This window comes from Olea europaea, chromosome 22, assembly GCF_002742605.1.
Source record: "Olea europaea var. sylvestris chromosome 22, O_europaea_v1, whole genome shotgun sequence".
Taxonomy (NCBI): domain Eukaryota; kingdom Viridiplantae; phylum Streptophyta; class Magnoliopsida; order Lamiales; family Oleaceae; genus Olea; species Olea europaea.
In genome coordinates this window covers 3066677-3072676 of record NC_036258.1, presented here as the reverse complement: position 1 = coordinate 3072676, position 6000 = coordinate 3066677, and the positions used below count along the sequence as shown (strand labels likewise).

Here is a 6000-nt window from a genome sequence, read left to right as displayed (position 1 = left end):
TGCATTGGTATGCTCCAAAAAATCCCAAAAACGAACACATCAAGAAATAAACCAAAAAATTAAATCTTCCAAAGATCATCATTCATTCATGAAAATCTGCCTCATATCATGGCTTTTACTAATCTCCATGGCACAAAAAAAAATCTAAAAAACGAACACGTCAAGAAATAAACCAAAAAAATTAATGAATGATGGATTCACAAACTCAGTAATCAAGAAACAATTCCCTTTCTGCATCAGTAAAATAAAAATTGAAAGATGAAGCCAAATAAAAAGATGGCCATTTCTTTTTTCTTTTTTTTTTTTGGTATAACGAAGTTATGGGAAAAGGATAGAAGAATCTTTTTGAAATGTGTGTTATGTCATTATATAAAAAAATTGTGATTTTTACAACCTCAATTGGTTAGTGAACAAAATATAGCTTAATCCCTTTGATGATGATTTTTTTCATATTGTTGTAATGGGGGATATATACTTTACTTACTACTATTTCAATTATGTGATGCGCATTCAGTATGGATCATATTCACGTATGCTCTTTGCTCTTTTACTTTAGTTGAATCCTCTAAGCTAGGAATTGGCATCCATGGCTCTATATGTGGAACTATATTCTCTTACATGATTTGATTCAACAATTTAAATAAAAATTAATGCAGGAAAACTGAACAAATATGTTAACATTAATGACCTAACATATAGTACTCAAAGCATGGTATGATATTTTCATAGCAGAAAACAAGAGAAAGGACCAACAAATAGATAGACTCATCACATGATATCTCCCATCTGGATTATTAGGTGATGTTAGGAATATGCACTTACGTCTCTCCTGCTCAACAACCTCTGCAATCTGTTCTACATCCAAGCTGAATTCTGATTTTTGAGACACTGCCAAAAGTGAGGGTATTGAATGAGAATGAAATTGTTTGGGTCAAGTTGACGGCCTAAAATTATCAGATAAGTAATAGCAGCTCACACATATTTGAACTAATAAACGCCTCAAATCAAGTTTTTTATACATCTAGATTACAATAAACACAAAAGCTTCACAACAAGTAGATGTTCAACTTACTTGCTTAAGACCAATTTGCCTTAGAAAAGTGCAAACCATAAGCTATAAACACAAGTACAACTTTCTTCCCATAATAACTCTTCAATTACCCGAAGAAAGAGTAAAAACATAGATTTTCCAGTAACTATGAAGAGAAATATAGGAGACAACAACACACATCTAGGCATGTTCACACCCACCAAAACCAATTAAGATTTTCTTTTGTTCCCTCATGTTGAGAATAGAGTATAACGGGAAAGTGAAATGGAATTCAATGTTATCACATTTGTTTATTGAAGAAAGCTACGTCAAACATCTATAGTAAACATCAAGCCCAATGTTAGCAGAAATATGATTCTATCCATGAACTATAAACCCTCAATTTCGCAATGTTTATGGATTAAAACATCCCTAAACGTAAGTATGAGATTACTCTATCCAACATCGGGAAAAAAAATGGTCCCTTACCTACTTAAAAACATTCACTAATTATTTATATTCAACAAACAATAAACCTCATTATTTACATCAATAAAATATATATAAGCCTCACAGAATTAAATTTGAACCAACTCTTTATTTAAGAATCGAAAATTTAAGTAAAACCCTTAGCGTTAAATCAATTTTTTTCCTCATATCATCAGAATCCAATTAATTATCAACAGTTACTGGTGAAATATCAAAACTTTTTGGAGATGAAAAATTCTTAGCTACAACCAGGTCGGAGGCCCAGTTGGCAAGTTCTCTTTCCCAAATATTGTTTCATTATGTAAAGCACACAGTAGCAAGGTTGTGCCCTTGGGAATTATATATATTTTTAGCATTTGAATATTTTAAACATCGCGTCTTTCATTTCAGTTCTTTCAAATAACTCGCCCCTTACACCACGGTCACTGGTAGCAAAGTGGTTACCACTTTTATGAAACTCGATTACATTAACTGAAAACTTATAGGGTAAACCTATACTTTCTTGCAATTTGACTTGAATTATTAATACATCTTTCTTAATTATGATAGTGAACATAGGCACATCACAAACGTATTCCCTTTCGAAAATATGGGGTTTTCCCTACAAATACTAAGGTAATGTCAAAGTTGGCTAAATAATAAGTAGAGACTTAAAATGAAAATCCCAAAGAATCAAACTTGTTATAAAATATACTCGTTTCCCAGTGAACCCTTCGACAACATTACATAAATGCACACAGGGCAAACACCACACTCTCTTTATTTAAGAATCGAAAATTTAAGTAAAACCCTTAGCGTTAAATCAATTTTTTTCCTCATAACATCAGAATCCAATTAATTATCAACAGTTACTGGTGAAATATCAAAACTTTTTGGAGATGAAAAATTCTTAGCTACAACCAGGTCGGAGGCCCAGTTGGCAAGTTCTCTTTCCCAAATATTGTTTCATTATGTAAAGCACACAGTAGCAAGGCTGTGCCCTTGGGAATTATATATATTTTTAGCATTTGAATATTTTAAACATCGCATCTTTCATTTCAGTTCTTTCAAATAACTCGCCCCTTACACCACGGTCACCGGTAGCAAAGTGGTTACCACTTTTATGAAACTCGATTACATTAACTGAAAACTTATAGGGTAAACCTATACTTTCTTGCAATTTGACTTGAATTATTAATACATCTTTCTTAATTATGATAGTGAACATAGGCACATCACAAACATACGCTTATTGTGAGTAAATTTTCCCTTTCGAAAATATGGGGTTTTCCCTACAAATACTAAGGTAATGTCAAAGTTGGCTAAATAATAAGTAGAGACTTAAAATGAAAGTCCCAAAGAATCAAACTTGTTATAAAATATACTCGTTTCCCAGTGAACCCTTCGACAACATTACATAAATGTACACAGGGCAAACACCACACTTTTTTCCCTTTTTTTTAGAGTGTGTATAGTAATTAACTAAGTAAAGAAATCTAACTTACCTCAAAAGAGTCCATGGTAAGCCGAACATGAGGTAGAATCATATTTGGGAAGTAATATGGCATGAGGGATCTATGGTAAGCCAAAACTGCCACCACTTCCTCAACCTCTAAACATGATATCCTCCAAATGCAACAATCAATGTCATTTCGATTTGGATCCTTATGGAATGAATTATCAGAGAGAAATGTAAGCATGTTATCAAAAAAATAAGTGTTTTATGCATTGATAAAATGAGCAGCATATAATGATATTAGAAATCTAAAAACACAATAAATAAGTGTTTTATGCATTGATAAGATGAGCAGCATATAATGATATTAGAAATCTAAAAACACAATAAATAAGTGTTTTATGCATTGATAAGATGAGCAGCATTTAATGATATTGGAAATCTAGCGCAAAAAATCCCGCCAAAAGATAGAATTACTTAATGGAAAAGAGGAAGCAATATGAAAATGTTAGGTAGTGATATAAATGAAAAGTGACATAAGGAAAATGGCAAAAAAAAAAAAAAAAAAACCTTTTGCACCTCTTGAACATGTGCCTTTGCTCTTTTTTGAGGTCTTCTAAACTTGGTATGAAGCTCAAACACTTCTTATCACGATCTTTTCTTTCGTGGTCCATCTTCTGTTGAGCTACCCAAAGAAACCATTAAACCAGTTTATTACGATAGTGGTAGAATAACAAAGCAGAGTTAACAAATCTCTTATCCCCAAGAACTCTATCCTAAGGCCACATTTAATTAATACATCAATTACCATCACCAAGAATCATAAATGGATCTAATTTGAAAATATGTTACCAAATCCTATCAATAGACATGGAAATAAAAAAAAAAACAATACAACCTTTAGCAACTTAGGTAGAAAGCTCTTGAACATTTGTATATGCCTCTGAGTGTGCTGCTCCAAGATGTTTTAGAGGTTCCTCTACAACACCCTGAGTTTGTCTTTCCTCTAGAAGTTCTCTTTTCGAAGATTCTAATTTTTCATGAAGCTCTCTGACATCATTATTGGACGCCAAATGGTCTAGCTCCACAGCTTTATTTCGTTTTCCAGGCTCGCCAGAATCAAGTATCTTTCTTTATATCCACAAACTGATACTTTAAATATTCATTGTGAAACTAAGTTCTACACAGTCTCTTCAAGTTGATCATGGCCACAATTAGTATCTTTACTTCCATCATGTAATCCAGTCTCCTTGATAGGATATCTACCACTCTCGTCTTCTATATTATGTAGCTCATTATCCTCATCCACATGATTAGCCAGTGCTGAACACTATAAACCCCTTCTTGAGACATTGTGGCGAAGCTTTACCGAAAAGCTGGAAATTAGTGAACGACATGATCAGTAAAGGACAACCATAAGCTAAAATTAATAAGATACCACATTGACATTAACACTCAAATAAAGTTATTGCATCAATATTATATAGTACTTTCCCACATTTACTTTAACATGGGGGGATCCCTCTATTTTATTTTATTTCAATTTCTAGGCGGTTAAATTCGATGAAGCCATTATTTACATCAATTGAAGAAAAAATCAGAACTAACTTGAACGATAAAGAAGCAAATTTCTAGAAACTTGTAACAACAATTCACAGAGCAACACAGATAAAATCATCACTGATTATATTAAGTTAAAGCAAAAAATGGCTTGGTTCTAAGATATGCGTGCATTCTAGAAACTTAAAATTCCAAAAATATGTAGTTGGAATTCGTTGTTGTCAGTACTCCGATAATAATAAAATTCTGTGTGGTCTTTATTATATTTCAAGGTAAAATAGTATGGTGATAACAATCATCACCAGTTAAAAAGGAAAAAAATAACAAAAGAGGAAGATTGAAAGGCAGGTACAGAAGCAATTATAAAAAATTTTGAGACTTAGCATTTACGTATTCAAGTTGAGAGGACTAACTCCAGAGTCAAAAAAATATGATGGGGCGAGAAGAAAGGATTACATAATTGTAGATTGTCGACTAAAGCTCAATCCTGAGAAAACTTATGAATGACTTGAGCAAATCGCTACTTCAAATCTATAGACATTACAGTTGTAAATTTGTAAACTGGCCTGGGAAAGTATATCTTATCCATGTGCAAAAGAACTCCATTCAAAGTCAAGGGGAGCGAATTTCTGTGCCCATAAATTTTAAATCCATCAAAGCATATAGCAGCCTAACCATGAAGGTACAAGAATATCAAGTTTGCCATCAATAATTTAAGCACATGTTATCACAGCACATCCACAATGCCAGTTCACCATCCACAATGTTGTTCCATTGTGCATACTATTTGATTGTTGTGCCTTATTTAGTCAAACAAAAAATATATCTAACCCTCAATTGGGGGATAACTTACATATAGAATTAAAGCATGTGAGCATTACTTTTAGAATTTGTATCAGTATCCACATTGGCCATAAATTAACTTTTACCTTTCAAACTGAAAAAGGAGTTCTCACTTACCATGAGAACTCGAACAGAACTCAAGGCATTCAAAACCCAAGTTGGACATAGAAATGATCTCATCGTGGCTGTCAAAGAATTGATCTTCCTCTGTTTTATCACAACCACTCATCTTTGTTGAATTCAAGTATTAAACATACAGAAACCTACATTTAAAACCAACACATACATTATTTTTGAATTTTACATCTAACCAATTTAGATTATTAAAAAAATGCTTTATAGTTTAACAGACAACTATTAATCAAACAAAACAGAACAGAGAATAATCATTAAATTATCAATCCCTTGAACAAAAATAAATATATAAAAAACCCCCAAAACACCCCCATGAAACTTAATTGTTTACATTTCAGCACACAAGAAAATGAAGAAAAATACAACACAGTACAGATCAAAATCCAAAAGCATAGATCTTGCAAGAGTCAAAACAACTGATCAAATAAATAACACAATCTTCAAATCAAAATATAAGCTCTACAAATATATTACCATGACCGATAGATTCATCATATAATTCAGAAAA

The 6000-nt window shown here is 32.3% G+C and overlaps 1 long non-coding RNA gene across 1 annotated transcript; it reads right to left on the bottom strand.

Annotated features, from left to right (window-relative positions):
• Positions 1 to 3599: 3599 nt before the first annotated feature.
• LOC111371373 lies at positions 3600 to 5737 on the bottom strand. Its single transcript, XR_002698559.1, has 3 exons — positions 5475 to 5737; positions 3853 to 4330; positions 3600 to 3639 (listed from the first exon to the last, which is right to left on the bottom strand). It is a non-coding gene; the product is annotated as an uncharacterized LOC111371373 (long non-coding RNA).
• Positions 5738 to 6000: the final 263 nt, after the last annotated feature.